The sequence below is a fragment of the Emydura macquarii genome, unplaced genomic scaffold (assembly GCF_026122565.2).
Source record: "Emydura macquarii macquarii isolate MOO-44397 ecotype Brisbane River unplaced genomic scaffold, CSIRO-AGI_Emac_v2 contig_3328, whole genome shotgun sequence".
Taxonomy (NCBI): Eukaryota; Metazoa; Chordata; order Testudines; family Chelidae; genus Emydura; species Emydura macquarii.
Window position 1 is genome coordinate 1,425,110 of NW_027133465.1, and position 12,301 is coordinate 1,437,410.

At 41.8% G+C, this 12,301-nt stretch overlaps 1 long non-coding RNA gene across 1 annotated transcript in view; it reads left to right on the top strand.

Annotated features, from left to right (window-relative positions):
* Positions 1–12,301, top strand: part of LOC137143494 (uncharacterized) — a 158,641-nt gene that overhangs the window by 23,417 nt on the left and 122,923 nt on the right. The window contains exon 2 of the long non-coding RNA XR_010917174.1: positions 10,086–10,176. This is a non-coding gene — a long non-coding RNA (uncharacterized lncRNA). The remainder of the gene's footprint in view (positions 1–10,085; positions 10,177–12,301) is intronic.

The window sequence follows — 12,301 nt, forward strand, 5'->3', positions numbered from 1 at the left end:
TAATGGCTAGGATTGTGTTTTCTGGGAGATCACCGATGGATTGTAGTTTTCTCAGTAAGTCAGTGGTATCACAAAGATAGCTAGGAGTGCTGGTGGCATAGGGCCTGAGGAGAAAGTCCAAATAGCCTGACAATCCTGCTGTGAGAGTGCCAATGCCTGAGATGATGGGGCGTCTAGGATTCCTGGGTTTGTGGATCTTGGGTAGTAGATAGAATAACCCTGGTTGGGGCTCAGGGGGTGTGTCCATGTAGATTTGTTCCTGAGTTTCTTTACGGAGTTTCATAAGTAGATGTTGTAGTTTCTTTTGGTATTCCTCAGTGGGATCGAATGGTAGTGGCTTGTAGAATGTGGTGTTGGAGAGTTGTCTGGCAGCCTCCTCTTCGTAATCCGACCTATTAATGATGACTACAGCGCCTGCTTTGTCAGCCTCTTTGATTATAATGTCAGAGTTGTTATTGAGGCTGTGGATGGCGTTGCACACGAATCAGACATAAAAAATGGTAACCTCCATAAGCCAGTAGGAGAGCACTTCAGTCTCCCAGGACACTCCGTCACTGACTTGAAAGTTGCCATACTTCAACAAAAAAAAACTTCAAAAACAGACTTCAGTGAGAAACTGCAGAGCCGGAACTCATCTGCAAACTTGACACAGTCAGACTGGGTCTGAACAGGGACTTGGAATGGTTATCTCATTACAAGAAGTAATTGTCACTGTTCACACATTTTCACCTTCTAATCAATGGTTGTGAATAGGCCTCATCTACCTTAACTGAACTGAATTTGTTAGCACTTGCCCTCCCCATTGTTCTGTTTCTTACCCTGGGATGTGTATATATACCTCTCATCTGTGATTTCCACTTCATGCATCTGACGAAGTGCGTTGCAGCCCACGAAAGCTTGTACCCACAGAAATTTGTTAATCTTTAAGGTGCCACAGGACTCTCGTTGTTTTTGCTGTATACAGACTAACACGGCTACCCCTCTGGAACTTTTTATCTTTTCTCAATGTCAAATATCAGGAAACAAAGGCCAAAGAACCTTCTGGAACCTTCAAGGTTTGATTCCAATATAACTTTTCAAGGGAATATTAAGGCCATTTTTTTCCATCTCTTCAATGTACTTACAGTAGACCCATCGTGTTCATCTTATATGGGTTTAGATGTAAAATTACTTTTCAAAATAAGTCCTCAGTGTGTAATATAGCAGGAGAACAATAGAAGGCAAACAGGAGCTCATGTCTTTAAGAGTATGAAAATTGCTCAAAGGAGACTAGGCATTCATGTTTACTAAAAGACGGAAGGAGAAAAACAAAGACGCATCCTCTGCATGAAGTCATGAATATGTAAGGTGGTCATTGAGGAGGAATATGTCAAGATTCCTGATGTTATCCCCTATTTAAGAGTAGATGGTTTTCTGGTCCATTATATGAGCTTTCTGAATAACTGTGGCAGTGTCTATTCATCAGTGCTGTTAGTAAATGTGACAAGAGAAGTGAATTTCATTTATTTAGCTGAATATCATTAGTTAGCAGTCAGCTGTATTGAACTCCCCTTCCTTGTTTTCATTAGGAGTGCTTTTACATCCAGATACTGTCAAGAATCCATTCTGACAGAGGTTGGTGTCAGTGAAACACTACTGTACATCCAGCACTGATAAATGTAAGCCATGTTCAGACAGCCACTGCATTTATTCTGGGTGGATTTGGGATTACTTATTACATAACTGTGAACTCTTTACTAGTTACGTCTATCAATAATGTGCCTTCTCTGCTAGAAACTTCCTACCATTGTTTACATTTTCAGTTGTTTAGTGTTGGTATCATTATAAACACTTCTGGTTTTCAGGGGGGTTATAAATTGTAGTGGGAGAACCTCAAAGTTTGGAGGCTAGGTTCATATTAGATGCACACCTTGGCAGGTTAGATACAAAACACCTAATCAGCAAAATGGGATTGAAAATCTCATCGTAATTTACTTTTAATGCAGGGCTTCTGATGCTTCTCACTCCAGACTGAGCTTGAAATAGCATATACCTAATTGTGGGTTTTATGTTATGATTCACTTTTGGGGGAAGAGGAGTAACTCCTCAATAGAAGCCCAATAAGGAGTTCTTGCTTATTCAACCTGGATTTTTTTTAGAGCTTTGGATAATGCTGGTTGGGAATTTTTGTCAAAACAGTAATTCTTTGGAAAATGTCTGTTTCATGAAACTGAAACTCTTCATGGGAATATACTAATTTAGACCAAACTTTAATCAGGAAAAGTTTCCATGGTCTAGGATGGAATTTCTGGTCAAATGTGAACACAATAGGCACCCCAGAGAAACTTAGTGGTTGAGGCATTCATCAGGGATGTGGAAAACTCAGGTTCATATCCCTGGCTGCTATTCTCCCACATTCCAAGTAAGTGCCATGACCATCATGCTATTGACCAGGAGAGAAGACTTCTAGGAATGTATTATGCCACATGGAATCATAGTCCTCCTTAAGAAGGAGGTGGTCTTTAAAGAAAACCGCTACAACAACAGACAAACGGTTTCCACACAGACTTCGTTTTTGTTTACCAGGGAATTCTGTGCAGTACACAGACATCTAGTGGCTGAATAACTGCAAGTAAACATTTATGAAAGAGTATGACTCAGTCTCCATGGCCATTTATTCCTTGGCTAGTTCTAAAAGCTTGTCTTCACTTCAGTGTGAGTTCAAGGTGTAACCTGATTATTGCCCCTACCCTGACTCCCATTCTCAAACACAGATCTCTAACTGGAGTTAAATGGTGCTTTAACATTGAGCTAGCTCATCTGTCAAGGGCTGGGTTGAAATTTGAGTACTGCAGAGGCTCATGCTAGTAATACAGTGGGGACTCAGCTACTCTGTGCTGCTGATGCAATCATACCCCATAGCTAGGACATCAACACAGGGATGGGGGCAGACTGAAAGAGAAGAGGGGCAGTTGGGCCAGCCTTAGAAGCGTATGTATGTAGCGAAAATGCAGTCTCCATCAGAAGCCGATTTTTACTTTCCTTTTTTTCTTATGAAATAAGAAAAGAAATTCATGATCAGTATAACAAATATTCAATCATTCAACACATTCAGATTCAGAAAAATAAAAGTATAGATATATATAAAAGTATAGTTCTTAACACGAAAGTGCAGTGTAACATAAAGGCAGTTCATGAAACTAAAGTCCAAGTTGTCTTGAATAATGGCATCTGGATGTCTTCATAGAGACATCCGGGTTCAGTTCTGAAGTCGAATCACTTTTATTCGAATTAGGTTCTCTTTCTTTCATGGGTCATGCTCATCCTCTGGTGTGATGAAATTATTTTCAAACCAAAAATTCCCTCCTTTTAGTTTTCCAGAGTTAGGCCTTCTTTTCCATTTAAAGTTGTTTAATTATTTTCCCATTAACTTTACAACCTACAAAAAAGACCATTTGAAGTGTTCAGTATTGGAGCTAGTCTCTTCTGGTTGGCAAGGTGGCCCATCCCTGTATTATTTTCACCTTCCTGTTGTGAGGTGTAGCTGAATGTTGAAGCACAAATTCTGAGCACAGTTTTATATACACCAATATATAAATTCATAACCACAGTTTGTATACAATATCTATATACAGTAACGTGCCAAGTAAGGTCTCTTATGAAAGCTTATAATGTTCTGAACCTGATGGCAATGAGGGGAAATGTATACAATCAGTTGATTCAATTGCATATTAATTGGGGTTCAGACCCCCTGTTCTCCCTTTGAGGTGTCTGGACGCTGATTGTCACAGCAATGTAGAAAAAGCAAAGTAAATGACCTGTAGCTTCTCTCCTCCTTGCTGCAGGCCGATCAACCATTGCATTCAAATGGACTCGGCTGTTTTTTCACATTTCATTAAACCTTTGGCTTGCAAGAGTGCATTTTTCTCCAATTGCAAAATCCAAATTTGATAGAACCATATCGGTTCCCACTCCACTAGCATTGCCAGGGTGCGCACGCAACCGACAAGGAAAACAAAAGGCCTTATCAGCTTTAACAGAAATGGCACTCACAATCTGGGACTTTCCTTTGACTCTGCGGTAGTGTCACAGTCCCCTAGTCAGTCCATCTAAGGCTTCTTCTGAGTTCTGAAGGAGCATTCCAGTTCTAGTCTGCCCATCCACATGCTCTCATGTGCTCCAAAAGGAACTTTCTCAATTCTCTCTCAATTTGAAAGGAACTCTCTTCTTCTCTCCCCTCCAAATAGGTAGGCAGGGTCAGGTCACACACTCCAGCATAGATATATGTGTCCTCTTTGCTGCTTCTTGTATCCTTTGTAAGTCTCCCTCTCTGAGGACGCTTTCTTATCGGGCTTAAACTATTTTCTTATTATAGCAGTGACATAAGGAAGTCACCACACTTTGCATAGTTCAAATGTGGTCAATAACACCCGCTTTGCTCCCAAGCCACTAGAATTGTGACTACTGCTCTGTGGCTGAGGACTACAATCACTCATCTGAGGAAACTCGCACTAAAAAATTGGAACATGTCTTCTTTCTACAGGGGAGGCAAAGAAATTTCGGGGGCAATTCTCTTTCATGCCCCTCTCCTCCCCTCCCAGCTACGGATCTATCACTCTGTGCAGCTCAAGTGTTGTTCTACCCTATGACAACATAGCTCAAAGGAGAGCAAACGTGAACGTTGAACTTGAAGTAACGGTGTGGTGAAGTGCTTGACTCTGACAACGAAGAGCTAGTCATCCTGCCGGTCGGTGGATGGTAGATGTTTGTTCCCTAGGAACTGGATGGAGGTCATCAATTCATCTCCCATAGGCCACCAGCTTGTCATCAAATGTCATGCTGTGTGATACATTATCAATCTGTGTGTAACAGTTACTGTAGGAGACCTTAGACAGTGCCTGTTCTTACACCATGATTGTTGTAATGCCTAGAAACAATGGGTCATTGCTGATATAAACAAGTGAAATGGCTATGAACCCAAAGGGGCTACACCCATTTACACCAGCAGAAAATATGACTGCTTTGAGGAGTCAAAGTTAGGCCTGATTTTTCTCCTGCACCAATGTAACTCGGGAGTTATTTGAATTGATTGCCTGTTATAAAATGGAGATGAGAAGAGAATCAGGGCCAGATTTTCATCCTTGAATCTCATGCTACCTGCTTTTATCATAAATCTGACAAGCTATAATTTGGCTGTACCTCTTTTTTCCCTTCTGTGTCTGATTTAATAACAAAATTGATAGGAGAAGTTAGGTGCGTAAGTGAGAAGGTACCGGAGAGCGATCTATATATATATATACACATTGATTTGCCATGTAATTATTTCAACAGCCTTTCAGTTTCATTAGGGATTCTGGTACAAGTCAGGATGTCACTTATTTTTATTTAAAGGTTACAGGAAGGAAAATGAGAACTGACATCTTCTCCAAGCAGACCTGATTTATCAGCTGTCAGCCATAACTCCGTCATTGTTCACTGCAACTCTAGCCTGGCTTTCTAAACACGAAAGGGATATTTTCAGCTTGTTATGGGGCAGTGGCCTCTCAGTTTCTCATGTTCAGCTGGGATTTTTTTATACTTTATTTTAACTGTAACACTCTAATTAGCTGCCATGAGGATTTGTAACAGAGTAGTAGGTACTGAAACCCTACATGGAAACGTTTCTCTGGCAGGTGGAGCTTGTTAACCCCATCCTAGATATAAAATAGCATGCTCTAGTAAATAGTCTTCTACCTTGGGAATCGGGACACCTATGTTCTCTTTTGGTTCTGCCACTGACCTACTGTGTGACCTTAGGCAAGTCACTTCCCCTCTCTGTGCCTCAATTTCCTCTCCCATCGTTTGTCTTGTTTTTATTTAGCGTACAAGTTCTCTCAGGCAGAGACTTTCCTCAAATGCTGTATGTACAATCCTTAATACAATGGGGCCCTGATCTTGGTTGGAGTCTCTAGGCACTACCATAATACAAATAAGGTAGGTGGGAGTGGCTCTCTGCACAAGTGGAATTAGAGTCTAAGGAAGAGAGGTCCTGGAGGAAATTCATAGGAATAGTGTAGATCTGAGAGCATTTAAGCTTAGCTATATTTTGAATTGTTGTTTTAACAGCAAATCTAAAGAACTACTCCAGGAAGAGGGGTATGCTGTGTGGTCAGGACTTGGAGGATACCTGCAATAAACTACCATGTGAACATACAAAGGGAAGATGTGAGAGAGACAATGAGAACACTCCAAACAATAGTGGCATACAGCTGGATGCTGCCCTTTTTATTCAGCAAAACAGTCGTAGAGTTGCCCCAGTATACTGGACTAATGCCAGGTAGGTCGAGTCCAGTTCCTAGTGGACAAGGCAACCACATAACAAAATGACCACTGTAATTGGGACTTCATTGATAATCTCAGGAGTGAGGTTATAGGAGGTAGGAGTTATCCTCCCCCCCTCCTCCCCTGCTCCATCACATCTTGGCTTTTTGACTCTTGCTTATTTGAATTAAAGATCCGAATGCTTTGAAGTTTGCTTGTCACCAAAATGCATACACCTATGCAAGATCTGTGAAGGACAAAAAGTAATGCATGCAAAAGTAAACTCTTTTTTGAATAGAGCCATTAGACCTGCTAGAAAAGCACAGTATAAAAAGACAGGAAAGCCTCCAGCAACAATGGAAACGTTAGCAGGAACACTTTACCCTAAATAGAAAACATTCAGGATGACATATCAAAGCACAATAGCCTCTAGTGTTGCATGCAATGTGTTACACAATTTTACAAGTCAGGTTAAAAACAAATGGCTTCTCACAATTTTTCATAGTGTGTATGTGATAAATTTTTAATGGAAAAAATCCAAAATACACGAATCAGTCTTCTTAAATGTCTGGAATTGTGGAAATTTGAAGGAAAACAGCTTAAATTAGATTCAGAAATATAGCGTCTTCAATGCCAAAAAAAAAACAAAAAAACCCTGCTGCATTAAGACATTGTTAGGAAAGCTAACCTGTTAACAGAAAAGTCACATACATCTATGTCCTGCAATTTGCCTTCAATGTACAAGGGAGAAGAGAGGAAAATCTTGCAGACACACTTGAATGCCAGTGTGAATATCTGCAAGGACTTAGTTCGTTCTGCTGTTTCACACACAAGACAGGTCACTCCTTAGTCTTTGTAGTTATTATTCTGAGCCTGGGGATATTTAGATCTGGCATTTGGTTTGAGCCTTATATAAATAAATGGCTCCACTAGGAAAACTTGGATCAGGTCTATGTACAGATTTTAAAGCTCTCCCCCCAAAATGTGAAGTATTCAGGTCCTGGCTTTCGGTGTAGGCTTTTTTTTTTTTTTCCCCCTCTCTGCAGATTTCTGCCTGCTGTGACTAGTGTATGAAGACCTTTAGCCTAATTGATCCCTGATGGCAATACTAGTTACCTTAATGAACAGGTTGAATCTAATCTCAAATATCCAGCTTGTCCTCATACTACCCTATCGGGCCCCATTCAGCAAGCATGTGTCTGGAAGGGTGTATGTGTCATTTTGCCTAAGGCTTAACATACAGAGAACGGAAATCCACCCCTTAGCTGGGAGTCGTCAAGCTGTGTGGGATTTGGGACATCAAGGTGCTCAAATATCATGGCAATGGACATGTTGTAAGAACCTAATTAGAATAAATCATCTGCACTCACTGCCTATCACGCACCACTGCTCTCCGTATTTTGCTCCCTCCTTTCTTGTACTGCTGGGGCTGGGCAAGTCAAGGAACATGTGGCAGTCTTAGGGCTTCAATCACTCCTATGCACCGCTCGTGCAGGAGATGTAGGGTACATACTCCTATGCTCAACTATGGAATGGATGATGCTCCTGCCTACATCTGCCATTAGTGGCGGTGTGCAGTGTTGTAGCCATGTTGGTCCCAGGATATTAGAAAGACAAGGTCCATGAGGTAATCTCTTACTGGACCAAGTTCTGATGGTGAGAGAGAGACCAGCTTTTGAGCTTACCTAGCGCTCTTCTTTAGAAGAGCTGTGTGGCTTGAAAGCTTATCTCTCCCCACCAGAAGTTACTTCACCCAACAGATATTACCTCACTCACCTTGTCCCTCCATCAGTGATGGTGTGAGGAAGGTCTACCATACAGTCTCTTGAGGCTCAGGGATGTTTATTTTGGCCATCTGCTCTCCCTGTGCATAGTAGTGATCATCTCTAGTGTGTGTCTGGGGGATAGAAAAAAATCTGAACAGCTCTTAGGCTGAAGATTGTTTTATGGGCCATTGAAAACAGATTGAAACTGGGAAGCTTCTTCTTCAGCAGATTGCGCTGTATCTGAGCAAGCATCCTGTATTTTGTGAAATTATCTAGCTACATAGGATGGTTAATTGTGCCATGATGATTATCCATAGAACAGATATATAGTTGCAAAGTCCAAGAAAGTATGTGCAGTTACTCTCAAATAACAATATTTTACACGACAGCACTTGTAAGATACTAACATTTACAGAGCATGTGTACAGGATGCACATTCTCTCTCAAAACAGTGCTTTATGAATCCTGCTAATGCTGCTGATGTAAAATCAGTAGCTAAAAGAGGACCCTGCATGCCTAACACAACCACCACATACTTTATTTCTTCCTTTTGCATGGCGTGAGCACCCAGTTGAGTTGCCCCCTTTGCTTCTCTCCTCCCTGTCAATGCAGGCCTCTAAGGAGATGCCACATAGGCTTATTTGCAGTAATTCTCTCATATGAAGAGTTGATCTTCCTGGATCAGTGCCTTTGTCTGTGTGAAGTTCTGCAGTGTAACTTTCACAGGGGGCTGTCCCTTTTAGAGGAGTCCAGGCCCAATCGACCAGTGATGGGTTTCTTTAAGGAAAAAGATCCCCTTTCAGCCCATATTAAGTAAGTAATTGCCTAGGTATCTGGCAGCTAATTGGCTGAGGAGCGCCTGGACCTAATAGAAGGCTACCAGAGCTCAGCTGAAGGGGATGCTCCTAGAGAGAGGAGTTCTTGGGGAAAATGATGTAGGGAGGGAATGCCAGGTAGCCGCAGGAGGCCCAGCCTCAAAAAGCTTCCTGGGGAAGAGCTGCAGGCAGGCCCTGCAGACTCTGGCTCCAGGAAGGAATCAAGGTCTGAAAGTGCCTCATAGACAAAGGGCCTAGATGTGGGATTGAAAGTGAAACTAAGAACGATTCTGCCTCCCTGCTCAGATGCCCGAGTGAAGGATTTTCTTGTTTCTGTTGAATTTTCTGTTTAATAAACAAAATGCTCTGAAGAGGGCGCTGTTCAGCAAGGCTTTTATGTGTTGAAACCATTGACAAACCAATTGGGGAAATGAAGGCATAGTGTTCCTGCAGTGTCACATGTGGCCATAAGGTGGCGGGGGGGGAGGGCGGTAGCGCACACCTTTTTTTCAGATTCATATAGGTGAACATTTGCACCAGCACAGGTGTCCCACTGAAGTCAGTGGTGTTCCGCACCCCGTTCAATGGATCAGGTTGCAGGATTGAGGTCTAGCTTAGTGTAACCAAACTACACGTTTACATTTTGTTGTATTTTCCACAGTTAACTCAGATAGTGAAAGTGGACTTCTTGTTTCAAATCAGTTTCGCTTGGTGCCTAGTGGGTTCGTGTTTAGGTTTTCTAGCACTGTTGGTGTTGTGTGTGTGTGTGTGTGTGTGTGTGTGTGTGTGTGTGTGTGTGTGTGTGTGTGTGTGTGTGTGTGTGTGTGTGTGTGTGTGTGTGTGTCGGGGAGGGAGGAGAGGGCAGATGGAGGGACACTTCCCTTTTCGCAGGATTTCTAAAACTTTATTGTTTTTCTGAATGTCTTAAGTGTCTGTTTTTAAAAAAATAAATTGTACAGTTTAAAGTTAACCTTCTCATTACTGACTCCAGTACAATATAAAAATCTGCAAAATTAATTGGAGAAATCAAAATCTCATTATTCTCTGCAGTTATAAAGAGACTAAAAAACAGTAGCTGCTCGATTTTTCTACTAGATCCTATTTTGGGTATTCTTATGCCTTTAAAATGTTTTAAAGATGTAATTTTAACACTAATATTGGAGTTGTGGCCCTTGTTCATAAATCCCAAAGAAGAATTTATGGGGTTTTTTTCCTCTCTATACAGGGTTCTTCTGGGGTAACAGCACATGGAATCACTAGGAATTAGTGTTCTGCAAGTATTGAATGGAGCATGTACTCAGCAAACAACTAAACTGGTAAGCGGGTTGCTTTATTCTTCTTTTGCAATTTTTAATCTTGAGTTGCACTAAGGGGTTTGCAATCAAATTTCTGGTAAGTTAAACATTTCTTAAAATCAAAAGCTATTCTAAATTTCTCGCATCCTCTGTTTTCCTGAAGAACTTCAATGTCCACAAATTACATTTATGCCACCATTTGAAAGATGATGTTTTCAATTTGCAAGCAGGCCATTATATTTCCTGGTGCATCATGGGGTTATGTAGACAATGTTTTATGTACTGCTGCTCCCTTATTCAAAATCCATGGCATTGAGTTTCATATGTACTTGTGCATGAGTGAGAAATCTTGTTTTGTTTTTTGGAGTGTACTTGGTGCACGGAGTTTATTGAAGTATTGTATTGGCAGTTGATGTTTTGTACATCTATAAATGCTAATTTAACTTATATCTGTCTCATTAGTGCTATTCAGAGATCAAATACAGAGATGTATTTAAAGGGATACCATCAAATATCAAAATCTAAAGGAATGGTTATAGTAACTGGCTTACAATGTGAACTTGAGCATGTCATGTTGCTTCTCTTCTTTTTCTTCAAAAGTAAAATGGGGAAAATTGTGTCTTCTGCAAAGGAATCCAACAAATGTATGAACTGGGATTCCCCCCCTACACTATATAATCTGTGAGTTAATCAGACAGCTAATAAAAACCTACTCAAAACTCACTAAATCTGCCCAAGAACCCACTTCTTCGAAGAAGCCTACAAACAGTGAAGAAATTTAAAATATAGCTTAGCTAACTAGCTGAGTGACTGCCGAAGCTTGTGTAATCCTTCCATTCCCCTGCAATGCTCCCATTATTTGTTGCACATGCGGTGTATGAAATCTAGATCACAAGCTCTTCAAATCAGGGATTCTGTCTGTCTGACCTGCAAGGCACAGAGCTGTGCATTGCAAATGAAACAGGACTGTGATGTGGAGTCAACCCCATACGAGATCTGAGGGGGTTAAGGTGGCTAGGTAGGCCAACTAACTGCTCAGGCTGCACCTAGAGGAGAAGCCAGGGAAGAGGGATTGATTAGTAATGAGACTCAGCTGGACAGGAACAGGAGGGACCTATATAAATGCCAGAAGCTGAGGGTAGCCAGTAGGAAAGTAGTCCACAGTTGCTTCCTGGGAAAAGAGAGGGGTGTGTCTGGCTGGCTGGCTAGCTGGCAGGCAAACCCAGAGAGTTGGGGGAAAGCCAGGACAGTAAGAAAGGCAGCAAGGCATAGGACAGTGCAGACCTAGGCTGCTGAAGAGAGGGCCCCTGAGAGAGAACCCAGAATAGAGGGCAGGCCTAGGTTCCCCTACCTGCTTCTGAGGAAGTGATAAAGGCACATGCAGACACATGTCCTACATATCCTGTAGGCTGATAGAGAGCAGAGAGACTCCTGGTTTGACTGCAGTGTAGCTAGCTGAAAGAAGCGCCATTTTGAAATGCCTGCAGATAATAAATACATATGACCTAATGAAAATAAACGGTAAAGAGCAAGCAGTAAATTTCTGAGATGTCTGCTCTGGAATTGTGCGTACTGCCTGGATCTCTATTGGGTGGACAGGAGACAAATCTCTGTATAGAGGAAGGCAGTTTACATCCTCTTGTACCCAGTGTTGATATGTGTGATGGTTGTGGAGCAGCTCTGTAATGATATATTAACATAGCTCTGTATGTCCATGATGAATTCAGCGGGGATTGTGAGAAGAACAAGACAGAAAGCAACACACTGGTACCAGATAGGAACAAACAGGCACATGTGTGAAAGAGGCGGGGGAAGCAATTAGCTTTGAGGATCCTATATATTGCCCCCAATGAAGATACAAGCCTTGTTTTGCCAGGCTCGTAGCTTGAAGAGCCAGAAAACTAATTTTTTTTTTAAGGCAATGTTCCCTGCAGGAGGGGAGAGAAGAGTGCTTGTGAGTTAAGGGAATAAACCATGCCAGACCAGAGAGGTCTCGGGCAGGCAACTGTGTGTGTATGGGGTACGGGGAGGAGGGGGGGAGTGTCTGTAGGAAGCTGAGACTTCCTAGGATCCCCACATGGGAGATGGTTAGCTAACTGGTTAGCTAGATACACGTGTAATTTTGTTTATTGTTTTAAGATCCCTT